The 23850-nt window shown below is 38.8% G+C and overlaps 1 long non-coding RNA gene across 1 annotated transcript; it reads left to right on the top strand.

The window, feature by feature from the left end:
- Positions 1–10524: 10524 nt before the first annotated feature.
- LOC140458794 (uncharacterized) lies at positions 10525–23613 on the top strand. Its single transcript, XR_011953699.1, has 4 exons — positions 10525–10731; positions 19077–19172; positions 22440–22558; positions 23373–23613. It is a non-coding gene; the product is annotated as an uncharacterized lncRNA (long non-coding RNA).
- Positions 23614–23850: the final 237 nt, after the last annotated feature.

Here is a 23850-nt window from a genome sequence, read left to right on the forward strand (position 1 = left end):
TTGTAATTAGGGCAGGATTTCCTCATTATAACCGCTTGACGTGTTCTTTCCTTCATTGCACTGGATCCAAGAATAGCTTCTCACTTCTTTGTCACGATTGTTAAGTGCTGTTTACAATAAAGGCATTTTGAAGCTTAGAAATACCATCAAAGCAGCCAGAAATAGAACATAGTCTTGAGGCACACTGCTCAGAAAATGGCCCGTTGTAGTCAATAGATGAAATGCCAAGCACTACGTTTTACAGATAATTGTGTTTAATAATGAAAAAAAGCTTTAAGTGAATGGCCTAGCAGGATAGACAAGCAAACCTTTAAATAACCTTAGTTTCACGGAAAACAAAAAAACAAAAAAGAATGGCTTCTCATGTAACATGTTTTATTTCAAATAGAATTCAGAAGATATTGATCTTGCTCCATTAGCTAGGGTTTGCCAGTAAGTGCATAACCTATTAAACTACTTAGCTTCATCAATGACGTGGTTCTAAATATCATCATCGGTATTTACTTTCTGGCCAACTACAATTCGATTGCTACAGTAGGCAGGATGAAGATCATCTTATTTCATGCACCAAGAGACATTTCTACCTGTTTGAAAGTCGAGTTTACATAGATAACCTCAGTCTAATTTGATGCGTGAATCTGGAAATGAAATACTGTACAACAAAAAAGGCAACCTCTGTAATGTTGAAAACAGCTCTGTTCTGAGCTGTTTTCAAACATCCTCTGGTATTTTTAATTTGGATCTCACTGTGTAGCAGTTAGGAATGAGGCAGGTGTCTCAAATGCATGTTGGAGATAAAGGGCAGAATACGGAAGGCTAATGGGATGCATGAGGGAAGGATTGAAGGCTTTGTTAAAAAAGGTAAAATGTTTTGAAAACATGCCAAAGGCTAAAGATTCATGAAGATTAGAGTGGGGCCAATAAGGAACAAACAGGGTAAGCAATTCATTGAAGTAAAGGCTGTGGCACAAGTATTAATGAATACTTTCCTTTTGTAAATCAGAAAATGCAAGAGCGCCATCACCCATCTCTGGGGATCATCACTTTCAACTTGCCTTCACTCCATTTACTGTACACCTACCCTGCTTCGTTGCTCACAGTAAACATTTAATCCCTGCTCTCATGAACATATAAAAGCAAAGCATTTCTAATTTGCAAATCAACCTACCACAAGACACCATATCAAAATTTCCTGAAGTTCTAAATAAAAATCCACAAAACTACCATCTGCCTGTGTCAGCTAGTAAAGGAACTCTGACCGTGACAAAACTATGTTGATTTTCAAGTACTAATTTTAAATTCTAGAACCCTATATTTATCTTGTCACACAATATGGCCACCACCAGTTTCCAAATATTCAGTTCAAATTTTCATGTCGATAGTTCCTTGTGTTATCCTTTGGCCCTTCCTTAAACAAGAGTGGCACATTTGCAATTCCCCAGTCTCTCTGGACAAATCCTGTGTTCATTGACATAAGTCAATACTTCTGTCTTTAACAAATTGGAAAATGTTGACACTCGCCTAAAATTGAGATATTAGCATTTTAGCAAGATACTGATAGATAAAGAATAGCTACTAAAAACGTCTGGCAGCATTCCAGTTAGAGAAGTGAACATTCCCAGAACTGATACATTGCATATAGCTGGCAAAGGTAAAGGAGTAAATTGCAGAGCATTTATCTGACATTTTTCACGACTCTCTGATCACATTTGTGATGCATTGTATTCACTACTGTATGATAGCAGAAAGTATAGTTGCGCAAATGATGATCATCTTGCTTTTAATCCTCAAGAACTGGCAAATATTCTCCGACATCCAAGTTTCTGCAATAATGCAGGAACTCAACGCAAGTGCATCGAGGGCCATAAACAATTAGTCAACTATCTGTCTGCGTGCATCAAATGTCTTCAGTATTGACACCCACAACAGTCTTCTCAATATCAGAATAACCCTATGATAATGCACAAGGGCATTCAGTCTTTGAAATGATGTGCCTCATTTTATGTTGTGCAATTCAGCTAAGTTTCCTAACTTCCACAATAAGATGACGTGGACTAATGTTCATGGTGATATATTTCTCAAGTTCCGTGCAATTTCATTGAATCAATAAAACTATTTTTTTCTATCCTCCTATTACTTTAACATCAGGAGAATTCATCATTATTCTTCATTTCAACAATTATTTCATTATTGTCCAGTGTAAATGGATCAATACCGTTTAAGATATTAAGGAAAAGTTTTCAGCAAAAAAAAGAAAAGTATTGGAGAAACTCCTCAGGTCTCATTGCATTTGAAGACAGAGAAACAAAATAACTACTTTGAACCCGATATCAGTGTACATTAGAATCCGAAGATTTGTTTTTTTGTTATTTCAGACCCCATCATAAGACCATAAGGCCATAAGACATAGGAGTGGAAGTAAGGCCATTCGGCCCATCGAGTCCACTCCGCCATTCAATCATGGCTGATGGGCACTTCAACTCCACTTACCCGCATTCTCCCCATAGCCCTAATTCCTCGAGACAACAAGAATCTATCAATCTCTGCCTTGAAGACACTTAGCATCCCGGCCTCCACTGCACTCTGCGGCAATGAATTCCACAGGCCCACTACTCTCTGGCTGAAGAAATGTCTCCACATTTCTGTTCTGAATTGACCGCCTCTAATTTTAAGGCTGTGTCCACGGGTCCTAGTCTCCTCACCTAACGGAAACAATTTCCTAGCGTCCACCCTTTCCAAGCCATGTATTATCTTGTACGTCTCTATTAAGTCTCCCCTTAATCTTCTAAACTCCAATGAATACAATCCCAGGATCCTCAGCCGTTCCTCATATGTTAGACCATCCATTCAAGGAATCATCCGTGTGAATCTCCGCTGGACATGTTCCAGTGCCAGTATGTCCTTCCTGAGGTGTGGGGACCAAAACTGGACACAGTACTCCAAATGGGGCCTTACCAGAGCTTTATAAAGTCTCAGGAGCACAACGGTGCTTTTATATTCCAACCCTCTTGAGATAAGTGACAACATTGCATTTACTTTCTTAATCACGGACTCAACCTGCATGTTGACCTTTAGAGAATCTTCGACTAGCACTCCCAGATCCCTTTGTACATTGGCTTTACGAATTTTCTCACCGTTTAGGAAGTAGTCTATGCTTTTATTCTTTCTGCCAAAGTGCAAGACCTCGCATTTGTTCACGTTGAATTCCATCAGCCATTTCCTGGACCACTCTCCCAAACTGTCTAGATCCTTCTGTCGCCTCCCCACTTCCTTAGTACTTCCTCATTTTCATTTTTTTTTAATAGAGATGACAATACTTGATTGATTTTCAGAACCATCATTGCCCACAGGCATCTGAATATTTGCCTGAACTGCAAGCGTTTCAAAGAACAGTGTTTTTTAAATCAATTTATTTTCAAGACATGTGCTGACGCTTAGAAAATACTCACTCCTGTCGAACTGAAACAATAATGCATAAATGCTCAACAAACTATTTTGCAGCATGAACAAGGCAGACATACAGCTGGTAATGCACAAAATTCACTGTTTTCAAAGAAGAGCAAATCAACTTTAAGTTGTATAAGTAGGCTCAATTATGAGCAACATGTTGGAGCTGGACGGGTCGATGATTTCCAGTGACATACGCTGAGCAATAATGTACTCTCACAGACGAATTTGATATCAGCCAAAGCCGATTACTTTCTGGTCTCTGTCAGACTTTCAAAGAAATATGAGCACCTTAACTGTTATTCAAAACTGATAGAAACTCGTCATTACAAATCACAGAAAAAAAAAGTAATTAAAAAAATTAAGACAGCTCTGGTTGTTGGGAATGATGTGGAGGTGCCAGTGTTGGACTGGGGTGGACCAGGTTAAAAATTACACAACATCAGGTTATTGTCGAACAGGTTGGTTTGGAAGTACTCGCTTTGGGAGCGCTCCTCCTTCATCAGGTAGCTAATGGGGAAGGATCATAGAACACAGAATTTATACCAAAGATCATAGTGCCATACAACTGATGCGATGCATTGAACACAATATATTGCTATTAAGTCTTTCATATTTTAGAATGGGTTGCAGGTTTCGATTCATTAATATGCAAACCCCAATAATTTCTTACAAATCACATTCACGAGGTAGCTTCATGTTTAATATAAAAGTTGACATCTCTGTTTTTGTTTCTGATTTCCTGCAATTCTTTCATTTTGTTTTATTCAGCTTCCAGCTGATGCCACAGGCAATTTCCAACCATTAAAAAAAACTTCAAATATGCTTAATTGGTGATTAGCAGCTTTCCCAATTATTTTTTCTCCCCCAGCACTATCACAGTATTTGTTGCTCACGTTTGGCAAAAATAGAATTGACATTCAATGGAAACATTGTTGATTAAAGAGATGCGAAGAGCATGAAAATCTGGAAATTTAACACATCCAAGACAAAGCAACAAACAAAATTTGCATTTCATGAGCCAACCCCCAATCACCACGAATCCACTCAGGAAATAATACGTAACATCTCTGAAAGGTACAATCTCTGAAAGGTCTTCAACCAAGGCGTTCATTCCACTAGGCAATAAAATACCTCTGCAAAAAATGAATATTGAAAAGTTTGCAACGGCTGTGGACCTTGTCATCATTCTGGCAATAACACTGAAGATATATGCACCAGATCATGCCGCACCACTAATGAAACTGTACTAGAACTACTGCAACTCTAGCACACATCAATATTGGAGAGAATTTCCCAGGCATGACCTGTATATGAAACCCAAGAAAGATCCAACAGTGCCAGCTGCAACCCATATCATCGGGAAATTGATGGATATTTTCATGAACAGAATCAGCAAGCAGCATTTTTTTAACAAAATTCTAGTCACTAATGTTCTGATTGGGTTCTACGATGGTCACTGAATTCCTTGACCTACTACAGCTTTTCCTCCGTATTGGGGAAAAGAATTTTATTTTGGAGGTGAATGCGCATTTGTCCGACTGTGCCATCAAGGACACTTACAGTAAAAAAATGAGACTCAGTGGACTCACAGAAAGCTTACTGCAATCTGGAATTGTAGCTGATGCAACAAGCGATTACTGTAATTGATGAAGGTATGTCATCTCAGCTCCAGTACACTTCTGCTATAATTCATCAGTGCCTTATCCAAGTCTCAGACATCTTCAACAGCTTCCTCAATAATCGTCCTTGAATGAGCTTGATGAAAGTAATTATTTCTGTTAACGTCGCACAATGTTTCCCCTAAGTCAGAAGTGGACAATACTTAGGTTCTGACTAACAAGTGGCCAGTGGCAATTGCACCACAAAGAACGTGATAATGGCCATCCCCAAGTCCGAAGAATTGAATGCCTTTTGGTATTCAACAACAACACACTCGCTGAATTACCCAATTCCATAATTCTGCGGATTATTGATGACTAGCCTAATAATTGCTGTGGTTTCAGGAGTTAGTCTGAGTCATGTGCTAAAGTAGTAACTAATTTATATTCTAACGATACAAGGCTGTTCACCTGTGACCAGCAAAGACCAGAGGCGTGTGGAATACTGCCCGCTCGCCGAGATTTTGCAGCTGCATCAACACTCACTGAGCTTGGACTGACTAAATGTAGTGGAAGACAAATAGAGTCATGACCAAAGGTATGCATGATGTATCTTGAAATAGATGACAATGGCAGAAACGAAGAAGCAATGGAGGAGCAAGAAATTACTGTCCTATGTTTTCTTTTACAAATACTCTCATTTCGATGTTTTTATATAAATCCCTGGTATTTATGCATATTTTTAAATACTATCAATTTTATTATCCGTTAACAATTCTCCGTTTTACTGTAAAATTAAATTATATATAATGCACTGACAATATCCGACAGGATGAACATGAATTCAGAAAGAGGAAATCCAACTTGACAAACTGGAATGAATAATTTAAGGATGTAACTAGCACATGGGATAAGCAGTAACCAATTAATATGATTACTTGGATTTTCAGGAAGCTGTCGATAAGACACATGTAAAACATAACCATGCGAAATTAAAATGCATGGAATTGGAAGCTGTGTTCTTGAAGCGGTTCGAGATTTGTTTGGCAAGCAGGAAATAAACAGTTGGGCTAAATGGGCCTTTTCTCCGAATGACAGGCACAGACTACATACGGGCCACAGGGTATAGTGTTTGGCTCCCAGCTACTCACAACCTACAATTACGATTTAGATATATAAACTAAATGTCACGATTCCAAGTTTTAGTTGACATAAAGGTGGGTAGGGTAGTATGTTGTGAAGAAGATGCAGAGCACCTTCTATGCGATTTGGGCAAGTTAGGTCAGTGGGAAAATGCATGGTAGATGGAATATAACGTGGGGAAATTGAAGACTTTCCATTTCGTTCACAATGCAGTCAGGGACATTATTAATACATTTGGAAAGGAGAAGATGAAACATGGACATCCATGTCAAGTGGGCGTTGAATGGAAGCATGAGATGCAGAATGTTGGCCTCATGGCAAACTGATTTGTGTGAAGAAACAGAGATACTTTTTGCATCTCTACGGGATTTGGGAAGAAAATGTCTAGAGTGCTGTGTATAGTTTTGGTCTCTGTATGTGAGAAAGAATATGCTGACTATTGAAAACTTCAATGAACACTGTTATGGACCAGGTCAGATTCCCTCAAAATATTTTCGGAAGTTAGACCAGACCCGAGTTTTTTCTTACTTGAAAGGGAGATAAAGAATGAATATTCTCGTTGTGATGCAACTTGGTTAAACCACTCGGCTTTAAGTAAAACAGAATTTATTTAAACTCAACAGTTGGAACACGAATAAAAGAAAATTGAATTTAGAATAACTTAATTATTGGAAAACGTATCCAACTGGATACAGCAACTTAGCTATGCTACCGTTCCAATCCAGTAACATCCCATAAACACATTCCATGCCAAAAGATAAATTGAAGCACAGGTTCCGAAAAGCAGGAGGCAACAACATCTAAAGAAATAACAGAGAGAAAGTCCGTCAAGAAACAATAACTGAAGTTGCAAGCTTCCTTGATTCCAGCATCTTGTGACTGCTTCGGCTAAACCAATTTCTGGAAGAAGCAGGAACTGGGAAAACAGCTTCTCACTGCCTGCTGTAACTAAACCTAAACTAGAAAGACCTGAACCAGGAGAACTGCCACTCCACTGCCGTTGTAAAACCAGTCTCTTATTAAATCCTTCGACACCTCTGCCTTTACGACCTCTTTTAATAAAATGCCTAAGGGCAAATTAGCATTTTCAAAGTGATATTATCGTCACTAGTTTTACCAGAATGATATTGGGAACTGCACATTGTAGGAAATACGAAAAGTTCGAATTCTATTACATGGCAAAGGCAGGATGGATGTAGTCGTTGGCCTGGAGTCAGAATCTACAGATAAATAGTTGACATATTAGGGCAAAGCTCAGATGATTTTTTTTTAGATTAGATTACTTACAGTGTGGAAACAGGCCCTTCGGCCCAACAAGTCCACACCGCCCCACCGAAGCGCAACCCACCCATACCCCGACATTTACCCCTTACCTAACACTACGGGCAATTTAGCATGGCCAATTCACCTGACCTGCATATCTTTGGACTGTGGGAGGAAACCGGAGCACCCGGAGGAAACCCATGCAGACACGGGGAGAATGTGCAAACTCCACACAGTCAGTCGCCTGAGGCAGGAAATGAACCCGGGTCTTTGGCGCTGTGAGGCAGCAGTGCTAACCACTGTGCCACCGTGCCGCCCAAATTTAGAATTGCTTCATGAAGAAAGCGGGTGTTTGTGAAATTCTCTGCTATGTGAAAATGTTCAGGCAAAAACATCGATTTTTTTTTCAATACAATTGCTTGGACTAAAGTGATCAACAAATATGGGGCGATACAGGGTACAGAAGTTGATAATAAGCTGCGATCACATTAAATGATAAAACAGTGTCAAAGGGACGAATACCTTATCCTAGTCCCGATATTCAATGTTTGTACATTTCTATTCTTGTGCATTTTGTTTAATAATGGTCCAAAGAGCAGCATGAGCAATCATGAGATTGCAAATCGGAGAGCCATTCATAATATTTAGAAATACACAGGTAGGAATGAAAATGTTGAATCTTCTGCTTGAGTAGTTCCTGTAGTGAGGTTTTCCACATCAGTAACTCGCAAACACCTTTCATTTTCATAACAGGACTTCCAAAGTACTAGTGTTCAGAAAGTGGCAATGCATGCCAATGTTCGAATTCATCAAAATAACTACACACAAACTTAATTCATGTTTCAATGACCTCCTTAAAAAAATCTACAGATGAGAAGAAACAGATTGTAACAGAGAACGGTGTCCTGTTCTTCACTTTCTAAATGTTATAACTTTGCCTTTCTCAGTGTCTTGATGTTTCATCATTGCATATAATTTTGGCAGCACGTTAGGCTGACAAAATTCTGAAAAAAATCAAGTTTATCACTGATCGTAATAGATCAGCAAGAAGACATTGTGTAAAATGTTCTCAAATTGCTCCAATCATATTGAATATTGCTTTACGTTTGGAAATTGCACTTCCCTGTTAAAACAGGTGATTGTAACTGTATTACTGAGCACTCAATCCCACTTATAATCAAAGATGCTGCTCAGCATCTCATAAAAACTAGAAGAACTGTGGACGCTGTGAAGTCAGAAACAAAAATAGAAGTGGCTGGAAAACTCAGGTTCTGTGAAGCATCTGTGAAGAGAAATCAAAGTTAATGTTTCGGTTCTGGGGGAACATGTTCAAGCTTGCATCGGTGCCAGTCTCACGCAATTAAAGTTATGTCACACCCATATTGTCTCATAGTTTCTGATTGGCAACTCTTCTGACAGTTATACCCTCCGAGAAGATCAGTGCCTGAAATCATTCAGTAAAACTTTGTAATGCTGCATCTTCTTTTCAATTAGCAATGCCTTGAATCATAATGGAAATCTCTGCTAATTTCAGGAATTTACTGTTGTGCTCACTTAATGTAATTCTGTTATCCTTACTATTTGAAATGAAGATGAGAGCAAAGCCATTCAGACGCATTTGAGTTATGAATGCAATGGTGAAACTAAGATATTTGCACACATGAAGCACATTTGAATATCTGTACATTCACAACGCAGGTGGTATTTCCACTCTTATATCCATGTGAGCACGCCAGCACAACTTAAACATGCAAACTACAGTGCAGGTTTTATGGTCGTCCACGAATCACCCTTGGACATATCAGACTTCCTACTAATTAATGTTGTGGTCTTAGCATCAGTTATATTGTTTGTTTATATAGCAACGGTCATGCACACCTCGCCACTAATTAATTGAAATTCCGAGATTTCTTCAAGGTTTTGTTGGTGTGATTTTAGCATTTATAGCAAAACAGTTTTTACACCATTTCTGTTAGATATTTCTGTACTGATTAATCGTACACTGGGTGTTTCCCATATTTAGTGACAAGAAATGGAACAGTCTCCGGGCTACCAGCTCTTGGTAATGCTGTTCTCAGAGCTCTTCCGTATCTGTCCATATCCCTCAATCAATATTTTAATAATGTATTTACCCGATATCCCATAAGACTGGGATAGTTAAATCACTACAGATACAAATTAGTACTAATGCCAAGTGACATAGCTTCGTTAAGGAACAAGTAACAATAAGATTCGAACACAAGCAATAACATTCCATTTCTGCCCAATCCGCTTCATTGTTACAATACATCCCAACTTCTGTTGAAACTTTCATTGGATTTACAAAGCCGTTGTTCTCTTTCCCTCGAACTCCAGACAGTCAGTCAGACTTTACCTTTGCCGCGATGGTCACTTGTTCATTATCTCCAGAAGGGCCAAGATATTGATTCGTAGGTAAGCCCTGTTTTTGTAACATTTTGGATCGCTTTCCAGAACTTCCAATGTTTCTGCCAATCAGGGAAATTCACTTAAAGTTTCAAAGCATTGCAAGTTTTTCGGATGTCTTGTGAAAGTTTACTTCTTTGTGTAACGAGACCTGGGTACCTTTTTTTCTTGTTTCTTTGTTTTAAAAAATGCATTCCTCCTTGTTTTGGTTGATACAGTGTTGGGGATATGACTGTCCAAGATAACTGTTGACGAGCTGAATTTAATGCCATTATAGAATGTTTACAGTGTTGCACTATATCGAGTCTCTGTGTTTACAATTGCCAGAGTGTTACATGACCAATCTTCTTAAAATGAGAGCTCAGATCTCTCATGTTGCATGCCAAAGCAAACAGAACAAAATTATCTCGAGTTGTCAACTGAAGCAAGTTCTTGCTTCATTTAGTGGAAGGGCGAGATGGCTAAGTGAATACACCTTTAAAACTTCTCATGACAGAAAGGAGAATGAAATCAGTCAATCTGCCATCACCATGACACTCCTGATTAAACAATATTTGTTGTGAAATTAATCTCTCTGTGATCACAAGCAATCTCTATATGACGGTAAAACTTATTTCGTAAAGGAGGAAGTATCTGTGGACTTGCATGTTTAAACTGCAAACTGCGTGAAACGCTGCCCATTATTAATTTGTTGAAGCGTGCTAACATTACATCGTAATTCCAGTGCTACATATCTGTAATCGACATTGCATGAGAAATTTGATCGGAAAGAACTTTGTTTGAAACCTGACTATTATTATGGCAGGAAGACTCATGAATTTGATTGGTCTATTGTACCTGGCTCTCTTTACACGTAAGAATATGTTCTCAAAAGCAAATAATTACTTTGATATCTTTGTTACTTGTAATTCCGACAAGGATAAAATGATATCTATAATTGTGTTGTTCACTAAATGCTATGGTAAGCATATTATTGGTATACGAGTATTCCTAAATAAAAGCTGTATTATCCTTTCTTGAGTTTTGTAATTTAAGAAAATTAAACTCGTGCTTAATAGTAATGACCAAATTCAGAATTTATGTTGGCATCTGGGAAAATTACGGCAGAAAGTAAAGTTGAATTACACATACACAATGCTGGACATGTATAATATTTCAGGCGGCATACAATTTGGACAAGAGGACGAAACTAATGCTTCAGATTAACATCATTTTGCAATTGGAATGATGGTAGAAGGCAGAGGGTAACAGCGGAAGAATGTTGTCAGACTCGTGGCCGATGACTTGTGAAGTGCCTCAGGGATTAGTACAGGGATTGATGTATGTTATTGACTTCAATTACTTGTGTAAGAATTTTAAAGGCATGGTTGGTAAGTTTGCAGATGACGCAAAAATAGGAGATATTGTGGACAGTGAGGAAGGTTATCCAAAATTGCAGTTGGACATTGATCTATTTGGGAAGTGGGCCATGATTTGGCAAATAGAGTTTAATATCGATAAGTCTGATGTATTGCATTGTGGGGAATCAAATCAAGACTTCCATAGTGGGTTGTACGGCCTTAAGACGTGTAGTGGAACAGAGGAACCTTGGATTCAGGTGCACGGTTCTCTGAAAGTTAAGTCACAGGAAGACAGGGTAATGAAGAAGGCTTTTATTACAATGGCATTCATAAATCAGGGCTTTGAGAAAAGAAGTTGAGGATTTATGTTGCAGTTGTACAGAACGTTGGTGAGGTCGCACTTGGAGTATTGTGTTCAGTTTTGGTCACCTTGCTTTTGGAAGGATGTTAATAAACTAGCGAGAGAGCAGAATAAATTTAAAAGGATTCTGTGATGATTCGAAAAGGTTCGACAAGCAAGAAATTCCTTAGAGCGTAGGAGACTGGCTAGCGACCTTATAGAAGTGTTCAAGATCATGAAAGGCATGGATAGTTTGAATGCTCTCCATCTTTTTCCCAGTTTCGGAGAATCAAAGAATAGAGGAGATCAGTTTAAGGTTGGGGGGGAAGAATAAAGGGGAACCTGTAGGGCAACGTTTTTACACATACAGTGATACAACCAGCTGACAGTAGAAGTGATTGAGGCAAATACATTAATAACAGTTAAAAGGTATTTGAACATATTACATGGATAGGAATGGTTTTGAAGAATATGGGCCAAGTGCAGGGAAATGTGGTTAGCGTTGATGGACATTTTGGTCAACATGGACCCGTTTGGGTCAAAAGGTGTGTCTCTGTGCTGTAGGATTCTGTGACTTTATGCATACTAAAAGTTAACAGCTGTTCCACATGTCATGCAAATGGAAAAGCAGTGAGAAAGGGAAAATGAAGTTAAGAAAAAACGTGTATTGCTGCAATTAGTTGAAAAGACCATGGGATTGAACAATGAACGGTTCCATGGTTTTCAAGACAAATATGGATTCCCGTAACAACATTGAGAACAAGACCCAAATGCCTTCGTTATTGTCGTCAAATTTATCTAAATTAAACAGGGAATTGTGTAAGACAAAAGATTGGGGATTCTTGAGATGTATTTCATTGCAAATGACCACAATTTCAATTGAAGTAAATGAGAGCGGCTGAAAACTTGATTAAACAAAAAAAAGGTAATACTAGACCATTAAAACATGTGCAGTTATGTTCGTTAAAATCTAACTTTTCATACAGTAGGATAAAAGAATGATCAAGTATCTTTATCAGGATATTTTCAGGCTGCCTTTGGTGACGCAGTGGTTAACGCTAGTCACATTTGTTTATACCAATTTCCGTTTTTTTCATTGTTCACGATTCTTTCAGGAAGTTGCAACGTGAAGTTGTAACTTCCATAGCTCTTGTGGTTTAGTGGAAACAGATGGCTAACTGATTACAAATACATTCACATCTTTCCATCAACGCCGACACGCTTTCCCTGCACTTGGCCCATATCATTCTAAATATTTCCTACACCCATTCAGGTAATAAGCACAATGATTAATTTTGTCTAACTTTGAGCAAATTGCTGACCATGTGAACCTGGCACTGCAGATTGGGTTCGATCTGGCAAGGATTTTACATGAAGTTTATGTGATTTGTTTTTCAAGAGCTTGTGCCTGGTATTAATCAACATGTGTAGTCAGCTTTGGCCTCAGTAATTATGGGCCTCTCCGCCATCTTAGGCAAAGACAGCACATTTTAGCAGTTGCTTGATTTGTTCTCCTTCTCCACACATATTATAACATTTGCACACAGTCAGGAGTTACTTATTTTACATTTTATACAAGGAAAGAGGTCGATTGGTGGTTCGTGATCATTAGGTGCCAATTAGCGTTCTGACAATCGTAATCACGTGTGAGTTTACTGGAATGCAAAGTAAATTTTTCCACCATCAATTTTATTTAGTTCTGCAAAATACTTTTTACAAATTTAATTACATATCATTAATGATTGGGAAATTTAAATATTTCCATTGATTTGATCTCTCTTCTTATCTCTCCTACTCTTAGTTATTTGTTTTGTCTATTAAATGTGCATTTTGTCTGTTGAATGAAGTAAGTAACATTAACAATTTTCTTTGAGGCTCAGAATGAACAAGTCGCATGTCCCTAATAGAACTGAAACAATTGCATTGCTTACCCATAATAGGTAATGTTTGATATTTTGCACGTTTCTCAGCGCAATGGAACAGAGTATCAGCTGTCCAGTACAACAGGCAGCGACTCACTTGCGAGTCAATCCGAAATAAATTTCTTCGTCTGTGTGATTCGATATTTATCCTCCATTCTGATTGTTATAGAAGACGCATGCTGCATTGTTTTGTATAAGCAAATTTGTTGTGTATCTTATGTCAATTTACTTCTGGACGCAGAGCAAAAATCATTAATTATCTGTGGGTAAATCCACGGATAATGAAACAATTGCACACTTCCTTTTGAAATGAATGCAATCGTGGGGCTAATGAATTAACTATTGTCATAAAATACATGCCTCTTCATTTCATTTTAACTTTCAACTGGAGGGAATGCATCATAAGAATACAATTCCTCCAAATCTGCAAATTTCATTATGTTGGAAAATTTTCATCGTCGGGGTCACCCATTCTACAATCACCTAAAATGGACGACACAATCTTATACTGTGATGTGGTGATTATTGCAGAGACTTGGATATCACAGAGGCAAGAATTGTTCAAGGGTTTCGATGTTTCAAAGGAAATGGGAGGGAGAGGCAAAAGAGATGGAGGAGAGGCATTGCTAATTGGATAGCTTCACCGCTGTAGAGACGCAGGGGTCCAGGAGGATTTGCCTGAAGAGTCAATATAGGTGGAAGTCAGAAGCAGGAAAGGAGCAGTCACTTTATTTAGAGTTGTCTACAGGCACGCTCAATGGCAACAGAGGCACGGAGGAGCAGATTGGGAGGCAGATTTTGGAACATTGCATAAGTAACAAGGTTGTTGTCATTAGTGACTTTAACTTGCTTAACATTGATTGAAAACTACTTAGTTCAAATAGTTTGGAAGGAGCAGTGTTTCTCAGGTATGTTCATGACGGGTTCCTCAATCAATATGTTATTCGGCCGACTAGAGGGGAGGCCATACTTGATTTTGTGCTTAGCAACGAACGATACCAGGTGTCAGACGTCTCGGTCGGAGAGCATTTCGGTGATAATGATCACAAATCCTGACCTTTCTTATAATCATGGAGAGGGATAGGAGTACAGCCAATGGTATGAGCAAGTAGATAATAGGAGGAGGCAGAATTAAGGCCGTTAGACAGGAATTGTGGCACAGAAATTGGGAACCAATGCTCTTAGGGAAATACACAGCCGAACTGTGGAGCTTGTTTTAGAAGCATTGTGTATCATGCTGGATAGGTTTGTCCCACTGAGGAAAAGAAAGGATGTTAGATTGAAAGAACCTTGGGTGACAGGGGATGTGGGACATCTAGTCAAAAGCAAGAAGGAAGCTTTATCAAGGTTGTGGAGGCAATAATCACACAGAGCTTTAGAGGGTGACAAGGTAGCCAGAAATCAATTGAAGAATGCACTTTGGACAGCTCGAAGGGAGCGTGAAAAGATTTTAACTGACAAGAATAAGGAGCAGGAGTCAGAGGAGTTAGGGGAGGTCCTCAACAAATACTTTGCTTAAATATTCACTACTGAGAGGCACATTGAAATTTCTGAGGACAGCGTGAAACAGACTCGAGTATGTTGATGTTAAGAAGGAGGATGTACTGAAAATTGTGAAAAACGTGACGATATGTAAATCCATTGGACCAGACCGGATATACCCTTGTTCACTACAGGAAGCGAGGGGAGAGATTGCTACATTTTTGGAGATGATCAGTGCGTCCTTAGTGTCCACTGGAGTCGATCCAGATGATTAGAGGGTGGCAGAGGTTGTTCCCTTGTTCAAGAAAAGGATTAGATATAATCCTGGAAATTACAGGCCAGTCAGTCATATGTCTGTGCTGGGAAAAGTTTGGAGAGGTCTCTGAGACACAACATTTATGATTATCTCAAAAACCAGAGTTAGATTAGAGATAGTCACCATGGCTTTGTGAGGGGCAGATCATGCCTCACAAACCTGATTGAATTCTTTTAGGATGTGGCAAAACACGTTCATGTCCAGTAGACGTGGAGTTTGTGCATTTTAGCATGGCGTTTGATAAGGCTCCCCATGGTAGGTTTATCCAGGAAGTAAGGCGGCATGGGATACTGGGAAATCTAGCTGTCTGGATACAGAATTGACTTTCCCACAGAAGACATGATAGATGGAAGGTATTCAGCCAGGAGCTCGGTGATCAGTGATGTTCTGAACGGATCGATTCTGGGATCTTGGCTCTTTGTGACTTTTATAAATGACTTGAATGACAGTGGAAGATGGGATAGGTTTGCCGATGACACGAAAGTTTCTGGTATTGTGGGTAGTGTGGAGGGCTGTTGTAGGATGGGACTTACCGACAGAATGCAGAAATGGGCTGATAAGTGGCAGACGGAATTCAACCTCGAAAAGGTGTGAAGTAATTCGGTTGAAAGGTTGAAATTCAATGCAGAATACCGAGTTAAAGGCAAAATGCTTGGCAGTGTGGAGGAACAGAGGGGGCTTGGGGTCCATGTCCATAGATCCCTCAAAGTTTCCACTCAAGATGATAGGATTGTTAAGAAAACATGCGGTGTGCTGGCTTTCAGTAGCAGGGGTATTAAATTCAAGAGCCATAAGGTTATGCTGCAGCTCGGTAGAGTCCTGGTTAGACCACACTTGAATATTGTGTTCAGTTCTGGCCGCTTCATTATTGGAAAGATGTGAACGCTTTCGAGAGTGTGCAGAGGGAATTTAGCAGTGTGATGTCCGGACTGGAGGGCATGTCTGATGAAGAAAGGTTGAGGATGTTAGGGCTTTTATATTTCGAGTGAAGAAGGATGAGGGGTGACTTGATAGAGTTGTGCAAGATGATGAGAGACATAGATAGAATGGGTAGCCAGAGTCTTTTTTACTCATGGTGGAAATGTCTATCACGAGGGAGCATACCTTTAAGGTAATTGGAGTAAGGTGTACGACAGATATCAGAAATACACAGAGAATGGTGGTTACATGGAATGCACTGCTAGCAGTGGCAGTTGAGTCAGATTAGGACATTTAAACGATGCTTGTCTAGACACATAGAATATAGTACCATGCAAGTTATGGAGGTTAGTCTGAGTAGATAAAAGATGGGCACAACATCAAGAGCTGAAGGGCCTGTACTGTGCTTTACTGTTCTATGTTCTATGTTTAATCAGCACAGCGAACTGGCCAATACACCATGATTCACTATAAATCTCTCTAAAGTAGAATTTGTGGATGAATGGGATATCATTTATAAATGTGCAGCAGGGCATCACTATTTTACTTTATTGTGCTTTTTGGATTGTTTGAATGTACTTGCACTTACACCATTGATGTCAAGTTTAATTTCAAATCGGTGATACTCAGATTGGGAATGATAACTGTCCCGCATTACATTGCATGTGTTGGATTTTTTGAAAGATCCACCATACGTCAAATCATCTTAATCAGCATTGATTCAAAAACTGTTGACATTAATACTGTTGATCATATTCATCTTCTCCATCTATTTCATCTTCATTTTGTGTACTTGCTGTCAGTGCATCTCTGATTCCAGACATTGCAGAAACCTAATTAAGTCACTCTTCATCTTGTGTACTTGCTGTCAGTGCATCTCTGATTCCAGACATTGTAGAAACCTACTTAAGCCACTCTTTTGTCATTCTTCTGACATTGTCATTAATAACAGTATATTCTTCGGTATTCTCACTTTCGAATATATCTCTGAAGTTCTCTAAAGATTTTGCCCAGATGTGAGCAGCTCCAAGAAACGAAAGAACACGTTTTTTGGAATTGTTCTCATAAATCTTGTCTGTGCTTTCTATAATGTATTCACATTCTTGTTATTTTTTGCTGCCAAAATTGAGCAAAGTAGTGCAACTGAGGCTGACGAAAAGATCAATAAATGTCAAAACGAGGCTCTTCTTTATTTTTGGACTTTAGACTTTCATTTGCAAAGGCTAGCATTGTGTGTGTCAAAGATTATTATCAATCTTAAATAATTCTGTTACACTTGGCAATTTATGTTCATATGACGTCTGAGCTTCATGAATATTTCCTTTCTTCATTTCTCTTTACTTATGCCTTCTTACAAAACCAATGAGAAATCACTTATCTGTGCTAAATTCAAGAATGTATTTCAAACAAACTGCCAACATCTCTTCGAGTATAATTCTACTCGTATAACTCTACTAAATATGCTCCTGTCTGCAAAAACAATTAACATTTTACATTCTCTTTGTTCCATGATCAATCAAGTTTGAGTCATCTGAAGTACAACACTGTGAAAAACCGATCCTTCTTGACTTCTCCTGCATAAATTCCAATAGTCCGGAAAACAGGCATCTTTCACAGCCATCTCTGTATTAGAGGCTTAACGTTTGCTGACAAGAATGTTATGTAGCACTTTATTGAACACATTTTGAAAATCCGCATTATGGTCATTGCTGCAAACCAGTTTTGGAATCCAAGTTAGTACGACAAAGCATGCGTCTTCTCGTCTGGAAAGGAGGATGCTGATCGTACGTTAACGGTCTTTCCTCTACTTGCTGGACCAACGTTCTCTCCAGATCTTGTTACATTCCACTGTCATGTGCTTGAAGGATGTACATGTTAACGCTTAAACCACTTGGTGACACTGATTACTGGAGTGTGATCCATAAATGATGCTTCTGTCTCTCAGGCAGCGTTACTTCCGATTGGAAGAAAATAATATCTTTGACGCTCTGTGCAAGATCAAACTCATCATTCCAGGAAATCAATTAACCTCTCGTCCCACATCAACTCGTGACCACGTTTATCAGAAACTATACCGAGCCTCCACAATCAGTCTAAAGCAGGAGGATTTTTTCCAGGATGACCAGTGGGCATTCCTTTATTTGTAAGAAAGGGTAAATAATCCGTGTGTCTTTGCCAATCTGGCCCATTCTTCTGTGCTCAGTGTCTTTTAAACCTAGTTTGTAAGCCATCAAACCTGACTTTAAAACATACAATCCATTTTAGAACAAGTTTCATACAATTTGTTGCAATGTTTATCTTTCCAGGCCTGAAGAGTTCTCCAAATATGCACTACTTGTTGAACGAGTCAGTATCGTGAATTAACTGGAAATGTTTTTAATATTTACCAATTGCATTCAGTTACTTTGGCTCCTGGCGCCCAAGTCATTTTGCATCTTTTACATTCTAAATCTTTGCGCTATGTTATGACTCCCTATTGACGTCTCTGACCCCATTTACTCCTTGACAGACAACCTTTTGCTCAATGAAGGCATCGTATTATATTAAATATGGTTATTATTGACTGTGTCTTTTGATGCATTTCCAATTACATCCCAAAAAATCAGGAAAAATATTCTGGCTCTGTTCCTTTAAGTACTCTTTTCACAACCCGACTTTGAGGAAATTGCTTTTTTTTTTGCGAATTTGAGATTGTGCTTGTTTTCAATAACGTTACTATAAAGAACTGGATCATGTCATTCTCTACTAAATTAAATGTTTAATTTAATTTTTTTTGCCATATAGTAAGGAAATGTAATTAGTATTTTATTTGATGTTTTCTTCAACTCGGCATTTCATTTGTGCCTGATTGAGATTTAATAAGTTTCTGTCACTTTACAGGTGTAGGGAGTTATATCGAAGTAGCTTTTGCTTCGCTTGCACTATTGTTCCTTCTGTGTGTCCTGATAGTTTGCACATGGATTGGATGCGAAAAGGGTAAGTTTCTAACTTGCATAATTTTATTCATTAACAATACTGTGAAAATATATTTTCGAGGTGTACTGTCAAAATAGATATTATATTTGTACAGCCATAAGAATAGGCAATGAATGACTGGATATCTGGAGTTAGGAATATTCAATTAGAAACGAAGAAATGTATAACTCCCTATGCTTGCTTGATTCATAACATTTGTGCTGTCATTTGATGGACTAGATGAAAGAAGGAGAGAAAGAATATGCTTTTCCAAATTGACATACAATTAGTGGAATGTCAGAAGGATTACTAATGGGGGCCCACGGTACTGGAAACCTAAAACAATTACTTAAGGGAAAACAGAGAAAGCAAATCATCAAAAATTATAGAATGAACGCAATGGAAAGTCAAGAGATGAGTAGGACACTAAGACTCTCCAAAGAGACAAATGCAAACAAGATCAAATGAATGGACGTGATAACGGATTGAGAATAAAATCTCGAAGTGTTTAGTCATTCACTTTGGTGGTTAGAATGGAAATGGAGAATACGTTTAAGTCGTGAATTTATTTTGTTTTAATTTTGAGGGCAACATAAGTCTCTGTGTACATACCTGAACAAGGAATTAGCATGCAGATCAGGTACCAAATTACGAAGGCAAATGTGTTTTTACATGTTTTTGTCAACGCCTTGAAACGTAAAAATTGCAGAGGACTTGGTAAAATTACATAGAGCTTCTCTGAGGTTGCTGTTGGAATGTTCTGTGAACCTCTAGCTCCCGTATGTAAGGCCATGTTAGATATTAATAGTGGTTCAACAAATTTTCAAGGCATTGTCTCCGAAAGAGAGAGAGATGCCCCTTGATAACAGTCTGATTAATTTAGTCACTATATTCATTCGACGTTAAAAGGGGATCACTTTGAATATATAATTTTCTGAAGGGCTTGAAAACTCAGACACAAGGAAACAGCAACAAAAATAATCACATTTGCTTTTTAATTGGGCACACAGTGAGCAGAGATTCATTTAATAAAACGCCTGTGAATATTTGAAAGCCTACTTCACAGATGATTATGAAGCTCTATTGATGAATCTAATTAAGGTTCAGATGACTTCTTTTTAATCCCTCAGACAATAAATAATATGAAGAGAATGTGTGAAAATCGTTGTCAGGCTTAAGCATGTCAATGGCTGCAGCAGTAGCAATAAAATTGTTGTATATTCCAAACCATAATTCATATTTACTAATATTCTCTCCGTTGTATTTGCTCTTTGTTTTAATGCAATTTATTATTACTGATGAGTTTGAAAACAATTATTCATACATTTATTGTTCTTATTATTACCATTAAGACTATTATCATCATCACTCTATTTATATTCCAATCATAATTAGGTATCAAGTTTTATTGTTGTTAAACCTACTACGAGATTTATTTTCTAAAAGAAATAAATACGCTAATCTAAACAATAACAACAAAAGAAAAGCATCGACATGGAGAAAGGTCATTGTGAATCCTTAACTTTGTATTCCAAGTTCCACTCATTGACTGACTCTGAAATCCGAATCTGCAGTAGAGAATTCATGTTTGAGAATCATTGTCCTTTGCAACTAGTTCATTCCTCCTAGAACAGAGTTACGCTGGGTGATGTTGTGGCTCTATCGTTAGCACTGGTACGTCACAACGACAGGAACCCAGGTTTGATTCCATCCTTGGGTCGCTGTTTGTGTGGCAGTTGCACATTTTCCCATGTCTGTTTGGATTTCCTCTGGGGGTTCTTGTTTCCCCCGACAATTCAAAGATGTATTGATGAGGTAGACTGGTCATGTTAAATTGACCATAGTGTCTGGGGATATGAATGTTAGGTTGATTGGCCGTTTGAAATGTAGGTTTACGGAGATAAAGTAGCAGGGCGGGTCTGTGTGGGATACTCTTTCGAGGCTTAGTGTGGGTTTCAAGGGCGGAATCTCCTGATTCCACGCTCTATGGATTCTATGATTGATGATAACAGCATCTGCAGTCCACACTTTCTCCTAGATAACTACAATGTAGTAAAACGTAAATGGCTACTTTGGAGATGGAGGTTTTTTGCTCATATTCTGTCGAGATAGCTGACATTTGGTTGAGTTTTTAAAACTTTCTGTTGAAGGAATTTGTTACAGGGAATACAACCCCAAAATACTGTATGTGCCGAGACGGCACATGACAAGGAGACAAAATGCATCTCAGCCAGAGATACACAGGGGAACCTTGATAATCCGAACGAGATAGTTGGGCATTACTTCGTTTGGATAATCAATTATTCAGTTAATCGATTAAATGCCTTTCCTCTGGGGCTCGGAGGTTTTATAGTTTGTTCCCCGTTCAGGAGGCTGCAGCAATACACAGTGCATGAGACCTTGCCCCTGTCCAACACCGCTCCCCCCACCCCCAAACCCCGTCCAACACCACCCATCCCCAAACTCAATCCAACACCGCCCTGTCCCCAATTCCCATCCAACACCGCCCCCCCTCGCCTGGGGTCCGCCACCGCCCCGTCCCCAAAACATGTCCAACACCACCCCCACCCCAACCCAGTCCAACACCACCCTGTCCCCAAACCCAGGCCGAGACCGCCCCCCGCACCTTTTGTACACGGACCCCACCTCCAAAACCCAACTAACACCACCCTGTCCCCAAACACGGTCCAACATCGCCCCCACCCACACATCTGCCCCTGTCCAACAACGCTCCCACCCCCAACCCATGCACACAGATATCCACTCCCGCCCCCTCTCTAGGGCAGCTGGACTGTGCACCAACAAGACTGCTGCCGCTGCCTTTGTGGGACAAGTCTCCAAATAGCACACACACACAGCAACAGCCACGCACACAATGTTTTACTGCAACGTTTTGACAGGTTCCACGTTAACCCTACACAGGACAAAGGTGAGAGATTATCTGGGGGAGGGGGATTTATGGTACACCCCTCTGCAGAATTCCAGGGAAAATGTGGGGAGAGACCGAGGGTGGGAGGTCAGTCATTTAGAGACAGTGCTTGTTTAATAACTGTAAAGAAAAGACGTGATCACTGTTGGAAACACATCTTTGATGCAATGTTTTTATCGGGGCCTGGAGCCCTTCTTCAGATAATTAGTATTCTGATATTCAGGGTTCCCCTGTATCATCTAGCCAGACTTGGATTGGACAATATCATTTTGTAAATGCTCAATACTGTCTGTGTTTAACTAATAAAAGATTAATAGAACCGCAATTGCTGTACACAATTAAATATTATGTTTCTAAAGTATGTGAAAAGCTTTCATGGCTTCGAAGACACCGTGGAAAAACTCCTGGAACTGCAGGTTTTGGTAGCTCAACTACTGTGAGTGAAGAAGTCCAAACAGAGAAGACAAGCGGATAGAAAGTAAGTAATCATGATGTAACAACATTTTATATTGAAACTATTTAGTATGTAACTTCAGGAAATTCTGGTCATAACGGGAGTGAGTAGCATTGATACAATGACGAAAACGTGATTTAGAAAACACTGTCAGAGTTAATTCAAGCACAATAAACTTTAATTGTTATCTGAATGAGAAGGAGAACTAACTACAAACCGATATGCACTCCAAAGATTTAGAAAATGTAGACTTTCAGAAGCTTGTACCTGGTTTTCTTATGAACAAGTTGACAGCTACAATAATAAGACTGATCATTGCTTCAGACTTGTGAAGTTTGAATTGTACGCACTCTGATCGTTTTGGCATTTATTTGCCAAGTCTCTGTGTTCGTGAAATAGGCAATTGGACTAACAGATCATGTCATGTTGTGAAGCCACATGTTGCAATTACACGAGTGTATATTAAATCACTTGACTATGATGCATTCAGCAGTAGTTTCTAAACGGAGAAAAAAATGCAGATTTTTTTGTGATTTGTTCTGTTTTTATATGAATATACTTCTCAAAGTTTCTAAGCTACAAATGTGTTTTGCATGTATTTTTTTTTCTGTGCATAACAAAACTTTCCAGCAACAAATTTCTAACAAGTGCTACTAAGGAAAGATACAAAGATGTATCCAAAACTTGAATATCTGATTGTATTCACTCACGTTAAAGTTGATTACAATCAAACAAGTGCCGTGCTAATATTATTACATAGATTGACGCACACACATTTAGCAATAGATTGTCAAACTATATATTTATAAGTTCAAATCTGTTTTCTATATGTTATCAGCTTCCAGCTGTCTGACTTCTAAGCTACCTACACAGTACTTGTACTCTCGAAAGAGCAGAAGGCAAGATCACAGATCATTCAATGTTAGGTCACTGCCATACTCTGCCTCCGTCAATGCACTTTGCCTCCTACCATAAGGAACATCATCTTTTTTCCACTTGGATTCCGCATTTGATCAATTGACATGAAACGTGAAAGAAAATAACATTCCAGTGATGACTGAATTGTACTGTGATAACACTGCCTTTAGAATGATTAAAAAGTACAAACATTCGAAACAGTTGCGTTTTAGTAATTTGCAATTAATCATTCAAATATTCCTTTTCCTTTCTATATTGCAAGTGTTTTACAGCATATTGCAAACATTCACTCTTTGAATCGAAGAAAACTATGTACAATTCCATAGCTGTGCTAATTTAATTTTGTGTCACATGGCAACACCTCCAAATAAATGGTTCATAAAACAGTGAGAATAACA

This window comes from Chiloscyllium punctatum, chromosome 34, assembly GCF_047496795.1.
Source record: "Chiloscyllium punctatum isolate Juve2018m chromosome 34, sChiPun1.3, whole genome shotgun sequence".
In the NCBI taxonomy this organism is placed as follows: Eukaryota; Metazoa; Chordata; class Chondrichthyes; order Orectolobiformes; family Hemiscylliidae; genus Chiloscyllium; species Chiloscyllium punctatum.